Consider the following 22967-nt stretch of genomic DNA (forward strand, 5'->3'; position numbering starts at 1 on the left):
AAATAAAAATCTTATTGCCAGTTTATTAAAGCCATTAAAAGCCTCTCGGGTCGCACAATAAAGTGAGGCCTCATAGCTTTCCATCAGAGTTAGCATCACAGTTAGAAAGCATTTAGTGACTGAGCCAGACTGGGCCGGGCCTAAGGTGCGAGTTAATGATGGAAAAATGGCGGCCAGCGTACTTGGCTCCAGGACTGAGAACCCGAGCACTCAGGTCTGTGTATCATTGATTGATGAATTTTGTTCATTGCCCAGTCTCAGTCGCAATGGTGGGTCATCCTGCTGTCCAGCCGAGGCGGGGATCCCCAATGGAGGGTTCTCTACGCAGGAGTCCTTCCCTGCATCATTGGGGATCTGGGGTGGAGAGTGTTGCATGGAACAGTCGCGTGAAACAGTTTTTATTATTAATAATAATAACTTTTATTTCTGTAGCATCTTTAACGTAGTAAAATGTTCCAAGGCGCTTCACAGCAGTGTTACAGGACACAACACATACATAAAACATAGAAACATAGAAAATAGGTGCAGGAGTAGGCCATTCGGCCATTCGGCCATTCGGCCCTTCGCGCCTGCACCGCCATTCAACAAGATCATGGCTGATCACCCACCCTAGCACCTCCCCCCCCACGCCCCCTCCACACACCCCCGACCCCCCCAGCCGCAAGGACCACATCCAACTCCCTCCCGAACACATCCAATGACCTGGCATCAACAACTTTCCACGGCAGGGAACCCCACAGGCCAACAACTCCCCAAGTGAAGAAGTCTCTCCCCATTCCAGCCCCAAACAGCCCACCACCCCCCAGCCCAAGACCATGCCCCTAATTTAACACTGAGCCACAAAAGAAGAAATTAACGCAGATGACCGAAAGCTTTAAGAGGTAAGTTTTAAGAAGTGTCTTAAAGGAGGAAAGACAGGTAGAGACGGAGGTTTAGGGAGGGAGTTCCAGAGCTTAGGACCCAAACAGCTGAAAGCACGGCCACCGATGGTTGAGCAGTTATAATGAGGGATGTTCAAGAGGGCAGAATTTGAGGAGCACAGACATTTTGTGGGGTGGTGAAGCTGAAAGACAGGGAGGGACAAGGCCATGGAGTGATTTGTAAACAAGGATGAGAATATTTAACCGGGAGCCAATGTAGGTCAGCTCCCTGTTAAACAATGCCTCAATTTCAATATTCTCATCTTTGTTTACAAATCAGGGGTGATGGGTGATCGTGGCTTAGTGAGAGTTAGGACACAAGCTGCTGAGTTTTGGATGACCTCAAGTTTGTGGTGTAATGTAGAATATGGGAGGCCGGCCAGGAGTGAGTTGGAGTAGTCAAGTCTAGAGCTAACCAAGGCATGGATGAGGGTTTCAGCAGCAAGAGAGCCGTTCTTATCGCCCTTCCAGACTCCAAGGCCGGTTTTGTTTTTTGCAGCCTAGAGTGAATCCCCACACACACAGCAGGTGAACGGCCTCCCCCGGTGTGACTGCGTCGATGAGTTTCCAGCCAGGATAGGAAATTGAATCCCTTCCCACAGTCCTCACTTTCCCACAGTTTCTCTGTGGTGCAGGTGTCCTTGTGTCTCTGCAGCTTGGATGATCAGTTGAAGCCTGGTCCACACACACAACACGTGTACGGTTTCTCCCCGCTGTGAATGGAGCGAGGTTTTTTCAGGCTGTGTAACTGGTTAAAGCTCTTTCCACAATCAGTGCACTGGAACACTCTCACTCGGGTGTGTGTGTCTCGGTGCTTTTCCAGTCACACTGATGTTTGAAATCTTTTCACACAGACAGAACAGACAAACATTTCTCATTCTATATTCAAAGGCCGATGATATTCAGCTCCTGATTAATCGAGTGACTCTGTCAGATCTTGTTTCGTTTGAATTTCCCGTCTGCAAAACCTCCCCTTCTAATACCCTGTAAAAGGAGTTTACAAAAGTCATCACTAAGTACAGGATAGAAATTCAGAACAGACAATTCTAGTTTCTATGGAACATTCTTTCCTGTCTTGTTCCTCCAAAGCTGTAAATCCCTGTCCCATGCACTCTCCCTCCTGCCTGTGCTGAAGTCCAAACCCATTGCACCATCTCCAAAATTTTCCCTTTCGTTCAACTTCGTTCCCTCCCCTGAAGGTGCTGACTCTGCCTGGGTTCAGTTCTACACTCACTTGTTCCCCTCCCCTGAAGGTGCTGACTCTGGCTAGGTTCAGTTCTACACTCACTGGTTCCCCTCCTTCCCCTCCCCTGAAGGTGCTGACTCTGTCTGGGTTCAGTTCTACACTCACTTGTTCCCCTCCCCTGAAGGTGCTGACTCTGGCTGGGTTCAGTTCTACACTCACTGGTTCCCCTCCTTCCCTTCCCCTGAAGGTGCTGACTCTGTCTGGGTTCAGTTCTACACTCACTTGTTCCCCTCCCCTGAAGGTGCTGACTCTGGCTGGGTTCAGTTCTACACTCACTGGTTCCCCATGTTTTGTGAAGTGCTTCGGGCACTTTATTAAACACACACAGCAGAAGCACATTAATGTGATGGGAGATCACTGACTCATGAGCAGCCAGCGGAGTAGAGCCTCCTGAGAATCCAATCTTTTTACAGCCAGTATTAATGTTTTTCTACGATAAAGGCGCTATATAAATATAAGTTATATTATTATTACAGGAGCTGGGTCACGGGAAAAGTCCCATTAAAATCAGTGATACATTTGTTAAATTAAAAATAGTAATTTTATCTTATTTTCTAGATGCTCTCTGACCATTGCACATTTCTCCTCCATTGACAGATGCTCCCTGACCAGTCCCCATTTCGCCTTCATTTACAGACACTCCCTGACCAGTCCCCATTTCTCCTGCATTTACAAACGCTCCCTGACCAGTCCCCATTTTCCTCCATTTACAGACATTCCCTGACCAGTCCATATTTCTCCATTTACAGACACTCCCTGACCAGTCCTCATTTCTCCTCCATTTACAAACACTCCCTGACCAGTCCCCATTTCTCCATTTATAGACACTCCCTGACCAGTCCCCATTTCTCCATTTACAGATGCTCCCTGACCAGTCCCCATTTCTCCATTTACAGACGCTCCCTGACCAGTCCCCATTTCTCCTCCATTTACAGATACTCCCTGACCAGTCCCCATTTCTCCTCCATTTAGAGATACTCCCTGACCAGTCCCCATTTCTCCATTTACAGACACTCCCTGACCAGTCCACATTCCTCCATTTACAGACGTTCCCTGACCAGTCCCCATTTCTCCATTTGCAGACGCTCCCTGACTAGTCCCCATTTCTCCATTTGCAGACGCTTCCTGATCAGTCCCTATTTCTCCATTTACAGACGCTCCCTGCCAAGTCCCCATTTCTCCATTTACAGACGCTCTCTGACCAGTCCCCATTTCTCCATTTACAGACGCTCCCTGACCAGTCCCCATTTCTCCTCCATTTAAAGACACTCCCTGACCAGTCCCCATTTCTCCTACATTTACAGACACTCCCTGACCAGTCCCCATTTCTCTATTTACAGACACTCCCTGACCAGTCCCCATTTCTCCTACATTTACAGATGCTCCCTGACCAGTCCCTATTTCTCCTCAATTTACAGATGCTCCCTGACCAGTCCCCATTGCTCCTCAATTTACAGACGCTCCCTGACCAGTCCCCATTTCTCCATTTACAGACAATCCTTGACCAGTCCCCATTTCTCCATTTACAGACACTTCCTGACCAGTCCCCATTTCTCCTCCATTTACAGACGTTCCCTAACCAGTCCCCCTTTCTCCATTTACAGACAATCCCTGACCAGTCCCCATTTCTCCTCCATTTACAGAAATTCCCTGACCAGTTCCCATTTCTCCTCCATTTACAGACACTCCCTGACCAGTCCCCATTTCTCCATTTACAGACACTTTCTGACCAGTCCCTATTTCTCCTCTATTTACAGACACTCGCTGACCAGTCCCCATTTCTCCTCCATTTACAGACACTCCCTGACCAGTCCCCATTTCTCCTCCATTTACAGACACTCCCTGACCAGTCCCTATTTCTCCATTTACAGACACTCCCTGACCAGTCCCCATTTCTCCTAAATTTACAGACATTCCCTGACCAGTCCCCATTTCTCCATTTACAGACATTCCCTGACCAGTCCACATTTCTCCTCCATTTACAGACGCTCCCTGACCAGTCCCCATTTCTCCATTTACAGACGCTCCCTGACCTGTCCCATTTCTCCTCCATTTACAGACGCTCCCTGACCAGTCCCCATTTCTCCTCCATTTACAGACGCTCCCTGACCAGTCCCCATTGCTCCTCAATTTACAGACGCTCCCTGACCAGTCCCCATTTCTCCATTTATAGACACTCCCTGACCAGTCCCCATTTCTCCATTTACAGACACTTCCTGACCAGTCCCCATTTCTCCTCCATTTACAGACGTTCCCTAACCAGTCCCCCTTTCTCCATTTACAGACAATCCCTGACCAGTCCCCATTTCTCCTCCATTTACAGACATTCCCTGACCAGTTCCCATTTCTCCTCCATTTACAGACACTCCCTGACCAGTCCCCATTTCTCCATTTACAGACACTCCCTGACCAGTCCCCAATTCTCCTCTATTTACAGATACTCCCTGACCAGTCCCCATTTCTCCTCCATTTACAGACACTCCCTGACCAGTCCCCATTTCTCCTCCATTTACAGACACTCCCTGACCATTCCCTATTTCTCCATTTACAGACACTCCCTGACCAGTCCCCATTTCTCCTAAATTTACAGACATTCCCTGACCAGTCCCCATTTCTCCATTTACAGACATTCCCTGACCAGTCCACATTTCTCCTCCATTTACAGACACTCCCTGACCAGTCCCCATTTCTCCATTTACAGACGCTCCCTGACCAGTCCCATTTCTCCTCCATTTACAGACGCTCCCTGACCAGTCCCCATTTCTCCTCCATTTACAGACACTCCCTGACCAGTCCCCATTTCTCGTCCATTTACAGACACTCCCTGACCAATCCCCATTTCTCGTCCATTTACAGACACTCCCTGACCAGTCCCCATTTCTCCTCCATTTACAGACACTCCCTGACCAGTCCCCATTTCTCCATTTACAGACACTTCCTGACCAGTCCCCATTTCTCCTCCATTTACAGACGTTCCCTAACCAGTCCCCCTTTCTCCATTTACAGACGTTCCCTGACCAGTCCCCAGTTCTCCTCCATTTACAGACGTTCCCTGACCAGTCCCCATTTCTCCTCCATTTACAGACGTTCCCTGACCAGTCCCCATTTCTCCATTTACAGACATTCCCTGACCAGTCCCCATTTCTCCTCCATTTACAGACACTCCCTGACCAGTCCCCATTTCTCCTCCATTTACAGACACTCCCTGACCAGTCCCCATTTCTCCATTTACAGACACTCCCTGACCAGTCCCCATTTCTCCATTTACAGACGCTCCCTGACCAGTCCCTATTTCTCCATTTACAGACGCTCCCTGACCAGTCCCCATTTCTCCTCCATTTACGGACACTCCCTGACCAATCCCCATTTTTCCTACATTTACAGACACTCCCTGACCAGTCCCCATTTCTCCATTTACACACTCCCTGACCAGTCCCCATTTCTCCATTTACAGACACTCCCTGACCAGTCTCCATTTCTCCATTTACAGACGCTCCCTGACCAGTCCCTATTTCTCCATTTACAGACGCTCCCTGACCAGTCCCCATTTCTCCTCCATTTACGGACACTCCCTGACCAGTCCCCATTTCTCCTCCATTTACAGACGCTCCCTGACCAGTCCCCATTTCTCCTCCATTTACAGACACTCCCTGACCAGTCCCCATTTCTCCTCCATTTACAGACACTCCCTGACCAATCCCCATTTCTCGTCCATTTACAGACACTCCCTGACCAGTCCCCATTTCTCCTCCATTTACAGACACTCCCTGACCAGTCCCCATTTCTCCATTTACAGACACTCCCTGACCAGTCCCCATTTCTCCATTTACAGACGCTCCCTGACCAGTCCCTATTTCTCCATTTACAGACGCTCCCTGACCAGTCCCCATTTCTCCTCCATTTACGGACACTCCCTGACCAATCCCCATTTCTCCTACATTTACAGACACTCCCTGACCAGTCCCCATTTCTCCATTTACACACTCCCTGACCAGTCCCCATTTCTCCATTTACAGACACTCCCTGACCAGTCCCCATTTCTCCATTTACAGACGCTCCCTGACCAGTCCCTATTTCTCCATTTACAGACGCTCCCTGACCAGTCCCCATTTCTCCTCCATTTACGGACACTCCCTGACCAGTCCCCATTTCTCCTCCATTTACAGACACTCCCTGACCAGTCCCCATTTCTCCATTTACAGACACTCCCTGACCAGTCCCCATTTCTCCATTTACAGACGCTCCCTGACCAGTCCCTATTTCTCCATTTACAGACGCTCCCTGACCAGTCCCCATTTCTCCTCCATTTACGGACACTCCCTGACCAATCCCCATTTCTCCTACATTTACAGACGCTCCCTGACTCGCTGGAGATTTCTCAGCACATCCCGGTTGTCCTACAGTTTGTGTCTTAAACTGGCGGGTAGTTGTGGGGAGGTGAATAATTTGGAGTGTTTTCTCTCAAACTCCAGGAGGAAACGGGACCTTTCTGGTTGTGGCTTTAAACAGATGGAACCCTGTAGGGTGGAGCAAATATTGCAGCATTTGTTTGTGAAATGTATTCAGCCAGGACAGACAGCAGGGTTTCAGGAAATAACACAGTGCAGTGAGAAAGAAAATACAGTGGATGTTGTGTAGATGGATTGTCAAAAGGAGTTTGTTAAGGTGCCGGACAGGAAGCTTGTTGATCAAATTAAGGCTCACAGTATTGAAGGGAGTGGGGCCACGTGGAGAGGAAGTTGGATAAAGGGCAGAAAACAGAGAGTAGTGGTTAATGGATGTTCTTCAGACTGGAGGGATGTAAACAGTGGTGTCCCCAGGGTCAGTGTGACCAATGCTCTTCTCAATACAGAGAAATAATCTGGACTTGGGTATATGGGGCACACGATCAAGATCTCCAGGGTACGCCATAAAGGGCCCATGGCCAACTGTGAAGAGGATCTTCATTGTGTCAATACAAAGGTTAGTAATTGGGGCAGGCAGATGTGAAATTAAATTTAATGCAGAGAAATGTGCTGTGATAGATTTTGGGAGGAAGAAAAAGGGAGGAAATATACATTAAATGGTAAAATTTTCAATGGAGTAGAGGAGCAGAGAGATTTAGGGTTGTAAGATTCTAGCTAATTCCTTATCTTATTAACACACAGACATAAGAAATAGGAGCAGGAGTAGGCCATCTGGCTCCTCGAGCCTGCTCCACCATTCAATAAGATCATGGCTGATCTGATCCTGGCCTCAACTCCACTTCCCTACCCAGTCCCCATAACCCTTGACTCCTTTATCTTTCAAAACTCTGTCTATCTCCACCTTATATATATTCAATGATTATTATTAGCAACTTTAATATCTTAAGAAATATAATTTGAGCAGATTCTCTGTTCTCTACCACATCAGAGTAAACATGCAAGTCCCGCGTGTCCACAGTAAATGACACGGGGTCAGCCTGCTGGAAGGAACCTCGGGTGCCCTGAGCTTGATCTCCGGTGTCTCCAGTCCCGACATCCCCTTACATCAGTCTCCCCTCACTTTTATATCCTGCAGTGATCCACCTCTGGCACCGACTCTTCTTTGTCTTCTCTGCTGGGTTTGGGCAGGAAGCTGGGAAAAGACACCTGGAAACATAGAAACATAGAAAATAGGTGCAGGAGTAGGCCATTCAGCCCTTCGAGCCTGCACCATCATTCGATAAGATCATGGCTGATCATTCCCTCAGTACCCCTTTCGTGCTTTCTCTCCATACCCCTTAATCCCTTTAACCATAAGGGCCATATCTAATTCCCTCTTGAATATATCCAATGAACTGGCATCAACGACTCTCTGCGGCAGGGAATTCCACAGGTTAACAACTCTCTGAGTGAAGAAGTTTCTCCTCATCTCAGTCCTAAATGGCTTACCCATTATCCTAAGACTGTGTCCCCTAGTTCTGGACTTCCCCAACATCGGGAACCATCTACCTGCATTTAACCTGTCCAGTCCCGTCAGAATCTTTTATGTTTCTACGAGATCCCCTCTCATCCTTCTAAACTCTAAAGTGTAAAGGCCCAGTTGATCCAGTCTCTCCTCATATGTCAGTCCGGCCATCCCGGGAATCAGTCTGGTGAACCTTCGCTGCACTCCCTCAATAGCAAGAATATCCTTCCTCAGATTAGGAGACCAAAATTGAACACAATATTCCAGGTGAGGCCTCACTAAGGCCCTGTACAACTGCAGTAAGACCTCCCTGCTCCTATACGCAAATCATAGAACATAAGAACATAAGAATTAGGAACAGGAGTAGGCCATCTAGCTCCTCGAGCCTGCTCCGCCATTCAACAAGATCATGGCTGATCTGGCCGTGGACTCAGCTCCACTTACCCACCTGCTCCCCATAACCCTTAATTCCCTTATTGGTTAAAAATGTATCTATCTGTAATTTGAATACATTCAATGAGCTAGCTTCAACTGCTTCCTTGGGCAGAGAATTCCACAGATTTACAACCCTCTGGGAGAAGAAATTCCTTCTCAACTCGGTTTTAAATTGGCTCCCCCGTATTTTGAGGCTGTGTCCCCCAGTTCTAGTCTTGCCAACCAGTGGAAACAACCTCTCTGCCTCTATCTTGTCTATTCCTTTCATTATTTTAAATGTTTCTATAAGATCACCCCTCATCCTTCTGAACTCCAATGAGTAAAGACCCAGTCTACTCAATCTATTATCATAAGGTAACCCCCTCATCTCCAGAATCAGCCTATGAATCGTCTCACCTCCTCCAAAGCTAGTATGTCCTTCCTTAAGTAAGGTGACCAAAACTGCACGCAGTACTCCAGGTGCGGCCTCACCAATACCCTGTACAGTTGTAGCAGGGACCTCCCTGCTTTTGTACTCCATCCCTCTCGCAATCAAGGCCAACATTCCATTCGCCTTCCTGTTGCACCTGCAAACTAACTCTTTGGGATTCATGTACAAGGAGTTAGTCTGTGGCTCATTGGGCAGCACTCTCACCTCTGAGTCAGAAGGTTGCAGGTTCAAGTCCCACTCCAGAGACCTGAGCACAAAAATCCACGCTGACACTCCAGTGCGGTACTGTCAAATTATCTTGTTATTGTCATATTGCTGTGGGAGCTTGCTGTGCATTTCCTACATTACAACAGTGATTACACTTAAAGAAAAAGTACTTTCCTAAAAGAGTTCATGTACAAGGTCCCTCTGCACCGCAGCATGTTGTAATTTCTCCCCATTCAAATAATATTCCCTTTTACTGTTTTTTTTCCCAAGGTGGATGACCTCACATTTTCTGACATTGTATTCCATCTGCCAAACCTTAGCCCATTCACTTAACCTATCTAAATCTCTTTGCAGTCTCTCTGTGTCCTCTACACAACCCGCTTTCCCACTAATCTTTGTGTCATCTGCAAATTTTGTTACACTACACTCTGTCCCCTCTTCCAGGTCATCTATGTATATTGTAAACAGTTGTGGTCCCAGCACTGATCCCTGTGGCACACCATTAACCACCGATTTCCAACCCGAAAAGGACCCATTTATTTCGACTCTCTGCTTTCTGTTAGCCAGCCAATTCTCGATCCATGCTAATACATTTCCTCTGACTCCGCGTACCTTTATCTTCTGCAGTAACCTTTTGTGTGGTACCTTATCGAATGCCTTTTGGAAATCTAAATACACCACATCCCTCGGTACACCTCTATCCACCATGCTCGTTATATCCTCAAAGAATTCCAGTAAATTAATTAAACATGATTTCCCCTTCATGAATTCATGTTGCGTCTGCTTGATTGCACTATTCCTATCTGGATGTCCTTAATGATAGCTTCAAGCATTTTCCCCACTACAGATGTTAAACTAATCGGTCTATAGTTAACCTGCCTTTTGTCTGCCCCCTTTTTTTAAACAGAGGCGTTACATTAGCTGCTTTCCAATCCGCTGGTAACTCCCCAGAGTCCACAGAATTTTGGTAGATTATAACGAATGCATCTGCTGTAACTTCTGCCATCTCTTCTAATACCCTGGGATGCATTTCATCAGGACCAGGGGACTTGTCTGCCCTGAGTCCCATTAGCCTGTCCAGCACTAGCCCCTAGTGATAGTGATTATCTCAAGGTCCTCCCTTCCCACATTCCCATGACCAGCAATTTTTGGTATGGTTTTTGTGTCTTCCACTGTGAAGACTGAAGCAAAATAATTGTTTAAGGTCTCAGCCATTTCCACATTTCCCATTATTAAATCCCCCTTCTCATCTTCTAAGTGACCAACATTTACTTTAGTCACTCTTCTCCGTTTTATACATCGGTAAAAGCTTTTACTATCTGTTTTTATGTTTTGTGCAAGTTTACTTTCCTAATCTATCTTTCCTTTCTTTATTGCTTTCTTAGTTATTCTTTGCTGTCGTTTAAAATTTTCCCCATCTTCTAGTTTCCCACTAACCTTGGCCACCTTATACGCATTGGTTTGTAATTTGATACCCTCCTTTATTTCCTTGGTTATCCACGGCTGGTTATCCCTTCTCTTATCGCCCTTCTTTTTCACTGGAATATATTTTTGTTGAGCACTATGAAAGAGCTCCTTAAAAGTCCTCCACTGTTCCTCAATTGTGTTCCTAGTGTACTTTAGCCAACTCTGCCCTCATCCCACTGTAGTCCCCTTTGTTTAAGCATAGTACGCTCGTTTGAGACACTACTTCCTCACCCTCAATCTGTATTACAAATTCAACCATACTGTGATCACTCATTCCGAGAGGATCTTTTACTAGGAGATCGTTTATTATTCCTGTCTCATTATACAGGACCAGATCTAAGATAGCTTGCTCTCTTATAGGTTCTGTAACATACTGTTCTAAGAAGCAATCCCCTAGCTACGAAGACCAACATAACATTTGCCTTCTTTACCGCCTGCTGAACCTGTATGCCAACTTTCAATGACTGATGAACCATTGACACCAGGTCTCGTTGCAACTCCCCTTTTCCTAATCTGCCACCATTCAGATAATATTCTGTCTTCGCGTTTTTGCCCCCAAAGTGGATAACCTCACATTTATCCACATTATACTGCATCTGCCATGCATTTGCCCACTCACCTAACCTGTCCAAGTCAACCTGCAGCCTCTTAGCGTCCTCCTCACAGCTCACACCGCCACCCAGTTTAGTGTCATCCGCAAACTTGGAGATATTACACTCAATTCCTTCATCTAAATCATTAATGTATCTTGTAAAGAGCTGGGGTCCCAACACTGAGCCCTGCGGCACTCCACGAGTCACTGCCTGCCATTCTGAAAAGGACCCGTTTATCCCGACTTTCTGCTTCCTGTTTACCAACCAGTTCTCTATCCACGACAGTACGAGGGGATTTGAGTACAGGGGCAGGGAGGTGTTGCTACAGTTGTACAGGGCCTTGGTGAGGCCACGCCTGGAGTATTGTGTACAGTTTTGGTCTCCTAACTTGAGGAAGGACATTCTTGCTATTGAGGGAGTGCAGCGAAGATTCACCAGACTGATTCCCGGGATGGTGGGACTGACCTATCAAGAAAGACTGGATCAACTGGGCTTGTATTCACTGGAGTTCAGAAGAATGAGAGGGGACCTCATGGAAACGTTTAAAATTCTGACGGGTTTAGACAGGTTAGATGCAGGAAGAATGTTCCCAATGTTGGGGAAGTCCAGAACCAGGGGTCACAGTCTGAGGATATGGGGTAAGCCATTTAGGACCGAGATGAGGAGAAACTTCTTCACCCAGAGAGTGGTGAACCTGTGGAATTCTCTACCACAGAAAGTAGTTGAGGCCAATTCACTAAATATATTCAAAAGGGGAGTTAGATGAAGTCCTTACTACTCGGGGGATCAAGGGTTATGGCGAGAAAGCAGGAAGCGGGTACTGAAGTTTCATGTTCAGCCATGAACTCATTGAATGGTGGTGCAGGCTAGAAGGGCTGAATGACCTGCTCCTGCACCTATTTTCTATGTTTCTATGTTTTTTCTATGTTACCCCCAATACCATGTGCTTTGATTTTGAACACCAATCTCTTGTGTGGGACCTTGTCAAAAGCCTTTTGAAAGTCCAAATACACCACATCCACTGGTTTTCCCTTGCCCACTCTGCTAGTTACATCCTCTAAAAAATTCCAGAAGATTCGTCAAGCATGATTTCCCTTTCATAAATCCATGCTGACTTGGACCGATCCTGTCACTGCTTTCCAAATGCGCTGCTATTTCATCCTTAATAATTGATTCCAAATTTTCCCGACCACTGATGTCAGGCTAACCAGCCGATAATTACCTCCTTTCTCTCTCCCTCCCTTTTTAAAAAGTGGTGTTACATTAGCTACCCTCCAGTCAATAGGAACTGATCCAGAGTCGATAGACTGTTGGAAAATGATCACCAATGCATCCACTATTTCTAGGGCCACTTCCTTAAGTACTCTGGCAGACTATCAGGCCCCGGGGATTTATCAGCCTTCAATCCCATCAATTTCTCGCCTAATAACGATGTCCCTCTGTTCCTCCTTCTCACTAGATCCTCGGTTCCCTAGTACTTTCGGAAGGTTATTTGTGTCTTCCTTCGTGAAGACAGAACCAAAGTTTTTGTTCAACTGGTCTGCCATTTCTTTGTTCCCCATTATAACTTCACCTGAATCCGACTGCAAGGGACCTATATTTGTCTTCACTAATCTTTTTCTCTTCACATATCTATAGAAGCTTTTGCAGTCAGTTTTTATGTTCCCGGCAAGCTTCTTCTCATACTCTGTTTTCCCCCTCTGCTAAATTCTAAATTTCTCCCAGTCCTCAAGTTTGCTGCTTTTTCTGGCCAATTTATATGCCTCTTCCTTGGATTTAATACCATCCTTAATTTCCCTTGTTAGCCACGGTTGAGCCACCTTCCCCGTTTTATTTTTACTCCAGACAGGGATGTACAATTGCTGAAGTTCATCCATGTGATCTTTAAATGTTTGCCATTGCCTATCCACCGTCAACTCTTTAAGTATCATTTGCCAGTCTACTCTAGTCAATTCATGCCTCAAACCATCGAAGTTACCTTTCCTTAAGTTCAGGACCCTAGTTTTTGAATTAACTGTGTCACTCTCCATCCTAATAAAGAATTCTACCATGTTATGGTCACTCTTCCCTAACGGGTCTCGCACAACTAATTAGTCCTTTCTCATTACACATCACCCAGTCTAGAATGGCCAGCTTCCTGGTTGGTTCCTCGACATATTGGTCTGGAAAACCATCCCTAATACACTCGAGGACATCCTCCTCCACCACATTGCTACCAGTTTGGTTAGCCCAATCAATATGTAGATTAAAGTCATCCATAACTGTTGTACCTTTATTGCATGCATCCCTTATTTCTTCTTTGATGCTGTCCCCAACCTTAGTACTACTGTTTGGTGGTCTGTACACAACTCCCACTAGCATTTTCTGCCCCTTGGTATTCCACAGCTCCACCTATACTGATTGCACATCATCCAAGCTAATGTCTTTTCTTACTATTGCATTCATTTCCTCTTTAACCAACTATGCCACCCCACCTCCTTTTCCTTTCTGTCTATATTTCCTAAATGTTGAATACCCCTGGATGTTGAGTTCCCAGGCTTGGTCACCCTGGAGCCATGTCTCCGAAATGTCAATTACATCATACCCGTTAACTGCTATCTGCGCAGTTAATTTGTCCACCTTATTCTGAATACTCCTCACATTGAGGCACAGAGCCTTCAGGCTTGTCTTTATACCACACTTTGCCTCTTTAGAATTTTGCTGTAATGTGGCCCTTTTTGCCTTATGTTTCTCTGCCCTCCGCTTTGACTTTTCTTCTTTCTATCTTTTGCTTCTGCCCGCATTCTACTTCCCTCTGTCTCCCTGCATAGGTTCCCACCCCCCTGCCATATTAGTTTAACCCCTCCTTAACAGCACTAGCAAACACTCCACCTAGGACATTGGTTCCGGTCTTGCCCAGGTGCAGACTGTCTGGTTTGTACTGGTCCCACCTCCCCCAGAACCGATTCCAATGTCCCAGGAATTTGAATCCCCCCCCTGCTGCACCACTCCTCAAGCCACGTATTCATCTGAGCTATCCTGCGATTCCTACTCTGACCAGCACGTGGCACTGGTAGCAATCCTGAGATTACTACTTTTGAGGTCCTACTTTTTAATTTAGCTCCTAGCTCCCTAAATTCGTCTTGTAAGACCTCATCCCATTTTTTACCTATATCGTTGGTACCTATATGCCCCACGACAACTGGCTGTTCACCCTCCCTTTTCAGAATGCCCTGCACCCGCTCCGAGAATCCTTGACCCTTGCACCAGGGAGGCAACATACCATCCTGGAGTCTCGGTTGCAGCCGCAGAAACGTCTATCTATTCCCCTTACAATTGATTCCCCTATCACTATAGCTCTCCCACTCTTTGTCCTGCCCTCCTGTGCAGCAGAGCCACCCATGGTGCCATGAATTTGGCTGCTGCTGCCCTCCCCTGGAATTTCTCTAATCTGTGATTTACAAGGACACTTTCCCTGGTTCACAGCAGTTAATTTTCTTCAGTAATTTTCTCATTGTCCCTAAACTCCCCTGCCTGCTGTTAGTTGTTATTTCTTAATTTCACAATTATAGGTCTAAACATCACACATTATAATCTAACCTATTGTGTTACTCTGGTTTGAGCTTACATTGTGGTTACTAACAGACAAACCCTGTTCTTTCCCCTGATCTGATTACAGATTCCAACAGTGGGTTCAGTGAATGGAATGTCTTATCAGTGTTGCCATGGTGACCTGTCTGCAGTGAATCGATTGTTTGAGATTCTAACTCAGACTAAACTTCTCTTTCCCATGATACACATTATATCAGCCAGTTTATGTCAATGTATTTTAGCCATGTTATGTTAATATCTCTAAAACCTACAAGGGCTTCAGATACACAAACCTTTAAAAGTAGGAGGACAAGTTGATAAAGTGGTTGTAAGGCACATGGGATCCTTGGTTTTATAAATAGGGGTGTGGAGTACAAAAGGGCAGAGGTCATGTAAACCTGCACAAATTATTGGTTAGGCTGCAGTTCGAATATTGTGTCAGGTTTTGGGGATCTTACACCAGGAAGGATGTCAAGGCCATGGAGAGGGTGCAGAGAGATTCACCGAGATGATACCAGGGAAGAGAGCCTTTAGTTATCAGGGGAGATTGGAGAAACTGGGGCTCTTTTCATTAGAACAAAGGGGAATTGGAGATCTGAGGGAGGTGGTCAAAATATGATCAGGTAAAGGAGGAAAAACTATTTCCACCAGTCGGTGAGTCAGTAACTCGAGGGCATCAAATTCAAATTGTTAGCGCGAATGTACTCTTCCAAGAATCACTCGTCACTCAGAGTCGGTCCATACATCAAAACGGTTTATTACGCCGGCGGGGAGATGAAGGAACTGGTGGGTCCAGGTACCTCTCTCCACCGAACAAAAGATTTCATGGATTTTTATGTTTTACAACAGTTTACTATGGTTTACTACAGTTACATCAGCCCATTTCGGCCGGACACTATCCAATCATATTGATTATAGATTACATATAGATTCATTTAGACCAATAGATAGAGTTAGTCTCTAAACATAAAGTGGCTCATGTGTTGCTAGGAATTACTTATGTATCTTGTGACATGGTCCAGGCCCCCCATATCTTACTGTCCGTGGGTGCTGTCTTTGGGTAGCCTCCTTATCTTAGTCCTGTTACAGAGTTGTATTGTCCTAACATGACCCAGAACATTTTGTCTGAGGCCTGGCTGATTAGAGACATCTGCAAAGCTTGCTTGTTATTCCTGTGTTAATTAAATTCCGGCCAATTTATAGGGGAAACAAAGCCCAATTGTCAGAATGAACAAGGTTCAGTCCCGATGTGATTAACAGCAGAATCCAACCCTGCAGTCACATGTGAACTTGCTGGTGTTTCAGCCGGTTGGATGGATCAGAGAATCCCCTCCCACACACAGAGCAGGTGAACGGCCTCTCTCCAGTGTGAGTGCATTGGTGCATCATCATGATTTGTGATTTTAAAGCTCTTCTCACAGAAACAACAGTTATCAGTTTCCAGGAATACGGTCTCTTTCAGCTAACAGAAATCCCTTGAGGCTTCACGGGCAGCCATTTTTATGCACACATTTAATATTAGAGTTACATATTTAGTTCTAAACCTTATGCTACAGGTGCCGCTGCCCGAGGGGAAAATCTTTCCGCTATAACAATAAATCATCAGCAAAAGGCACAGACCCAAGGAGGAACTATCGAGCACACTGTACAACAATGTTCAGGACACTCACTGTCCCCCTGGATCTGTGTCCATGGAGAAGCTGATGGGTTTCTCTTATCTTTGGGTTAAATTTTGTTCTCATCGAGGTTATGGATGTCAGTGCCGGGGAAATGAGGTATTCTGAGCATGTAATGTCTGCCTGAAACACTCTCCAGTCAGGTACAGCATGGGTTACATACAGAGTAAAGCTTCCTCTACACTGTCCCATCAAACACTCCCAGGGCAAGTACAGCATGGGTTAGATACAGAGTAAAGCTCCCTCCACACTGTCCCATCAAGCAATCCCAGGACAGGTACAGCACAGGATTGCTGCACTGTTAGTGTTGCCATCTTTAAGATGAGGCGTTCAACCGAGGCTCCATCAGCCCTCAACCAATATCACTCAAACAGATTATCTGGCCATTGCTTTCATGGCAGCTTGCTGTGCACAAATCATCTGCTGCATTTCCGATACTACAACAGTGAATACACTTCAAATGTACTTTGATGTTGTTGTACTTCATTGGCTGTAAAGCACTTTGGGACATCCTGAGGTCATGTGAGGTGCTACATAAGGACAGGTCTTTGTTAAATGGAGGAGAAAAGTTCCAAAAAAAAGGAACAGTTGGTAACAGGACAACAATTAGCCTCCTCTTATCTTGGAGAAATCAAGGAATCGACAAACTGTGTGTTGGAACAAAGCTGATTATTTGTCAGATAGCCAGAAAATTAAACTCCAGCCAATTTATAGGGGAAACAAAGCCCAATTGTCAGAATGAACACGGTTCAGTCCCGATGTGATTAACAGCAGAATCCAACCCTGCAGTCACATGTGAACTTGCTGGTGTTTCAGCCGGTTGGATGGATCAGAGAATCCCTTCCCACACACAGAGCAGGTGAACGGCCTCTCCCCAGTGTGGGTGCATTGGTGCATCATCAGATGATTTCTGATTTTAAAGCTCTTCTCACAGTCAGAACATTTAAATGGTCTCTTATTGGTGTGAACAAGCTGGTGTACAGTGAGGTTGGATGACTGAGTGAATCGCTTTCCACATACACAGATGAATAGTCTCTCCCCTGTGTGGATACGTTGGTGTATCATCAGCTCCATTTTGGTTTTAAAGCTCTTCTCACAGTCCGAACATTTATATGGTCTCTTATCAGAGTGAACAACTTGGTGTGCAGTGAGGCAGGATGAACGAGTGAATCTCTTCCCACACTCTGAGCAGGTGAACGGCCTCTCCCCAGTGTGAGTGCGTTGGTGCATCATCAGCTGATTTCTGCTTTTAAAGCTCTTCTCACAGTCAGAACATTTAAAAAGCCTCTTATTGGTGTGAACAACTTGGTGTGTAGTGAGATTGCATGACTGAGTGAATCCCTTCCCACATACAGAGCAGGTGAACGTCCTCTCCCCTGTGTGGAAGGATTGGTGTCTCATCAGACTATTTCTGCTTTTAAAGCTCTTCTCACAGTTAGAACATTTAAAAGGCCTCTTACTGGTATGAATAGGAGGTGTGTAGTGAGCTGGGATAACTGAGTGAATCCCTTCCCACACATGGAGCAGGTAAACAGCCTCTCCCCAGTGTGTACTCGCTGGTGTTTCAGCAGATCAATTTTGGTTTTAAAGCTCTTCTCTCAGTCAGAACATTTAAAAGCTCTCTCATCAGAGTGAACAAGTTGGTGTGACAGTAGATTCGCTGAACAAGTGAATCCCTTCCCACACACGGAGCTGGTGAACGGCCTCTCGTCAGAGTGAACAAGTTTATGGCGCCTCAGCTCCCCGGAGCTTTTAAAGCACTTCCCGCAGTCCGGACATTTAAAAGGAACTCGCTGGTGTGTCTTCAGCTGGGAAGAAATAGTGAATCCCTTCCCACACACGGGGCAGGTGAACGGCCTCTCCCCGGTGTGACTGCGTCGATGAATTTCCAGCAGGGACGGGGAACGGAGTCCATTTCCACAGTCCTCACATTTCCATCGTTTCTCCGTGGTGCGGGTGTCCTTGTGTCTCGCCAGGTTGAACGATCAGTTGAAGGCTCGTCCACACACACAACACGTGTACGGTTTCTCCTCGCTGTGAATGGTGCAATGTTTTTTACGGCTGTGTAACTGGCTAAAGCTCTTTCCTCAGGCAGTGCACTGAAACACTCTCACTCGGGTATGTGTGTCTCGGTGCTTTTCCAGTCACACTGATGTTTGATATCTTTTCCCACAGACAGAACAGACAAACATTTCTCCTTCCACATTCAAAGGCCAGTGATATTCAGGTAACGATGAATCGAGTGACTCTGTCAGATCTTGATGTGACGTTTGGTTTGAGTTTCCCGTCTGTATATCCTCCCCTTCTAATACGCTGTAAAAGAGTTTACAAAAGTCATCAATGTAAGTTCAGGGTAGGTAGAAAATCTAAACAGACAATTCCAGCTTCTATGGAATATTCTTTCCTCTCTTGTTCCCACAAATGTGTGATCCAATCAAACTAAGAGAAGCCAAAATAAGCAACAAAAAAAAGCAAAGGGCACCTTCCCAACTGAACCAGAATGTTGTTTCCAGTGTGTATGAGACACTCCGTAACCCGAGGTGCCACCGTCGCGGAAAGCATCAAGGAACCAGTGCACACCACATGCTCCCTCTCCAGGGCCATCCGGGCACCGACAAGGCAAAAGACCACAAGAATTAGGTGCAGGAATAGGCCATACGGCCCCTCGAGCCTGCTCCACCATTCAATATCATGGTTGATCTTCAAACTCAGCTCCACCTTCCTGCCCTATCTCCATATCCCTTGATTCCCTAGAGTCCAACAAACTATCTATCTCAGTCTTGAATATACTCAATACTTCAGCACCCACAGTCCTTTGGGGTGGAGAATTTCAAAGATTTACAACCCTCTGAGTAAATAAATTCCTCCTCATCTCAGTCTTATAATGGCCAACCCCCTTATCCTGAGACTGTGGGCCCTATTCCTAGATTCTCCAGCCAGGGGAAAGAACCTCTCAGCATCTACCCTGTCAATGCCCCTCAGAATTTTACATCTTTCAATGAGATCCCCTCTTATTCTTCTAAACTCCAGAGAGTATGGGCCCATTCTGCTCAATCTCTCCTATTAGGACAATACCCCCATCCCGGGAATCAATCTGGTGAACTTTCATTGCACTCCTCAGATAAGGACCCCAACACTGTGCACACTACTGCAGGTGTGGTCTCACCAAGGCCTTTTACAGTTGTAGCAAGACTTCTTTACTGTTGTACTCCAACCACCTTGCAATAAAGGCCAACATGCCTTCCGAATTGCTTGTTGTACCTGCATGCCAGCTCGCTGTGTTTCCTGTACAAGGACACCTAAATCTCTCTGAACACTGACATTTATTAGTTTTTCACTTTTTAAAAATATTCTGTTTTTCTATTCTTCCTACCAAAGTGAATAACCTCACATTTCCCCATATTATATTCCATCTGCCACCTTATTGCCCACTCACTGAATCTGTCCATATCCCTTTGCAGGCTCTTTGCATCCTCCTCACAGCGTACTTTCCCACCTGGCTTTGTATCGTCAGCAAACTCGGATACACTGTACTTGATCCCTTCATTCAAGTCTTTAATATAGATTGTAAATAGCTGAGGCCAAAGCACTAGCACCCCACTAGTTACAGCCGGCCAGCCGGATAATAACCCGTTTATCCCTACTCTCTGGTTAACGGACAGAAAACAATCCTCTATCCATGCTAATATATTACCGCCAACTCCATGTGGCGCATCAAATGCATTTTGGAAATCCTGCAATATTACATCCACTGGTTCCCCTTCATCCACCCTGCTAGTTACATTCTCAAAAAAGGTAATAAATTTGTTCAACACGATTTCCCTTCCATAAAATCATGTTAACTCTGCACAACCAGACCATGTTTTTCTAAATGCCCTGTTACCACTTCTGTAGAAATGGATTCCAGCATTTTCCCAATGACTGATGTCAGGCTAACTGGCCCATAGTTCCCCGTTTTCTCTCTCCCTCCTTTCTTGACCGTGGAAGTGAGGCAGGCAGCCAGAGTGACCCACCCCCGGGCCCCGCCCATCCTGGACCTACAAGTTGCTGTTTTAGCCAGGCCCAGGAGAAGAACCTTCGCCTTACCCACCCTCACTCCGCACCAGACGACCAAAGATTAGGAGCACAGAGCTAAAGTGTAACCAAGAGTTAAGGAGCAGCCCCTTCAGGTAACTATCGAGGGGCTGCAACTTCTCATACTGAATATATACATGGCCCATGGACTCCTCTAGGCCACAAACATCACAGATGGCCCGGGAGTAGGATGAAGCAGAAAAATAATGCGTATGACAGATGTCAGGTCGAGAATACATCTGAGAGATCTAACGGTTTATGTGCACAAATCATTGAAGGTGGCAGGACAGGTTATGAAAGCAGTTCAAAAAGCTTACGGGATCCTAGGCTTCATGAATAGAGGTACAGAGTACAAAAGCGTGGAAATTATGATCAACCTGTATAAAAGACTGGTTCGGCCTCAACTGGAGTAGTGTGTCCAATTCTGGGCACCGCACTTTAGGAGCGATGTGAAGGCCTAAGAGAGGGTGCAGAAAAGATTTACGGGAATGATTCCAAGGATTCAGTAATGTGGATAAACTAAGAAGCTGGGGTTGTTCTCCTTAGTGCAGAGCAGATTTAATAGAGGTGTTCAAAATCATGCGGGGTCTGGACACAGTAGATAGAGAGAAACTGTTCCCATTGGCGGAAGGGTCAAGAACCAGAGCAAGTAGTTAGGATCTGGAATGCACGGCCTGAAGGAGTGGTGGAGGCCAAGTCAAAAGGGAGTTGGATAAGTACCTGAAGGAGAGAAATCTGTAGGTCTAGGGGGCAAAGGCAAGTGAGTGGGACTAGCTGAGGTGCTCTTGCAGAAAGCCGGCAACGGTTTGATGGGCTGAATGGCCTCTTTCTGTGCTGTAACCATTCTATGATTCTAACGACATTCAGCTCTACCTCACCACCACTTCTCTTGACCCCTCCACAGTCTCTAATTTGTCAGACTGCTTGTACGACATCCAGTACCAGGTGAGCAGAAATTTCCCCGTCACAAACTCCGGTCTCTAGCCACCAACTCCATCCCTCCCTCTAGCATCTGTCTGAGGCTGAACCAGACTGTTCGCAAACTTGGTGTCATATTTGACCCTGAAATGGGCTTCCGAGCACATATCTGCACCTTAATTAAAATCGGCTATTTCCACCCTCATAACATTGCTCGCCTCCGCCCTTGCCTCAGCTCATCTACTGCAGAAGCCCTCAAGCAGGCCTTTGTTACCTCGAGACTTGACTACTCCAACAAACTCCTGGCTGGCCTCCCACAATCTACCCTACGTTATCCTGAGGTCATCCAAAAGTCGGCAGCCCATGTCCTAATTCATCCATCACCCCTGTGCTCGCTGACCTACACTGGCTCCATTTTGCAACACCTCAATTTCAAAATTCTCATCCTTGTTTACATATACCTCCATGGGCTCGCCCCTCCCTATCTCTGTAATCTCCTTCAGCCTCATAAGCCCACATCTCCCCATTTATCTGATCTCCTCAAATTCTGCCCTCTTGAGGATCCCTAATTATAAAAACTTAAACCATCGGTGGTCCTGCCTTCTGCCTAGGCCCAAAACTCAAACTCCCTCACTCTGCAGGTAGGAGGTTTCGAGGGCAAATTTCTTCACCCAGAATTTGGTGGGAGTCTGGAACTCACTGCCTGAAAGGGTGGTAGAGGCAGAAACCATCATAATATTTGAAAAGAACTTGGATCTGCACTTGAAGTGCCATAACCTACAGGGCTATGGACCAAGAGCTGGAAAGTGGGATTAACCTGGATAGCGGTTTGTCGGCTGGCGCAGACGCGATGGGCCGAAATGGCCTCCTTCCATGCTGTAAATTTCTGTGATTCTATGATTCTAAATCTCTTCGCCTCGGTGACAAATTATTCTCTTTCACACTCCTGTGAAGTGCCTTTGGATATTTTATTACATTAAAGATGCAATATAAATAGAGGTTACTGTTGAGGTGATGAAGAGCCTGTTGCCCAGGTTACCGCTGTGAGGTGATGAAGAGCCTGTTGCCCAGGTTACTGCTGTGAGGTGATGAAGACCCTGTTGCCCGGGTTACCGCTATGAGGTGATGAAGAGCCTGTTGCCCAGGTTACCGCTGTGAGGTGATGATGCGCCTGTTGCCCAGGTTGCTCCGTCTCGCGAGCACTGTGACCTCGAAGCCTCGCCCACTCATTGTTCCTGCCCAAGGTGGCCGCGCATGTGTCGTGACCCCGCCTTGTGCAAGATGGCAGCCAGTGATCCCGTTGACCCGGGCCTGTCACCGCGGGGCAAACACGGGGCCTGCGGACTCTTATTCTATGCCTGAAGCCTACTCCAGGTGTTTATTAAGCTCCCCGGCCCACCCGTGGGTCTACAACCTCCCCCGCGCCCACAATCTCCTACCACCTTCCCGAAGCGTCTCTTTGACCAACGTTCGCCTTCTGCAGCCACGCATGCTCAGTGAGGGAGATCCATGCCCCGCCTC

The 22967-nt window shown here is 46.4% G+C and overlaps 1 protein-coding gene and 1 long non-coding RNA gene across 3 annotated transcripts in view; one reads left to right on the forward strand and one right to left on the reverse strand.

Moving 5' to 3' along the window:
- Positions 1-22967, forward strand: part of LOC139273549 (zinc finger protein 850-like) — a 700279-nt gene that overhangs the window by 433894 nt on the left and 243418 nt on the right. The window lies entirely within an intron of this gene.
- The window catches only part of LOC139273555 (uncharacterized), a 50176-nt gene continuing 27882 nt past the window's right edge, over positions 674-22967 (reverse strand). The window contains exon 4 of one of the 2 annotated variants that reach the window (XR_011595186.1): positions 674-1904. This is a non-coding gene — a long non-coding RNA (uncharacterized lncRNA). Of the gene's footprint in view, positions 1905-17851; positions 18768-22967 lie in introns of those variants that run through there. The other variant, XR_011595185.1, reaches the window with a different exon arrangement.

This window comes from Pristiophorus japonicus, chromosome 9 (genome assembly GCF_044704955.1).
Source record: "Pristiophorus japonicus isolate sPriJap1 chromosome 9, sPriJap1.hap1, whole genome shotgun sequence".
In the NCBI taxonomy this organism is placed as follows: domain Eukaryota; kingdom Metazoa; phylum Chordata; class Chondrichthyes; family Pristiophoridae; genus Pristiophorus; species Pristiophorus japonicus.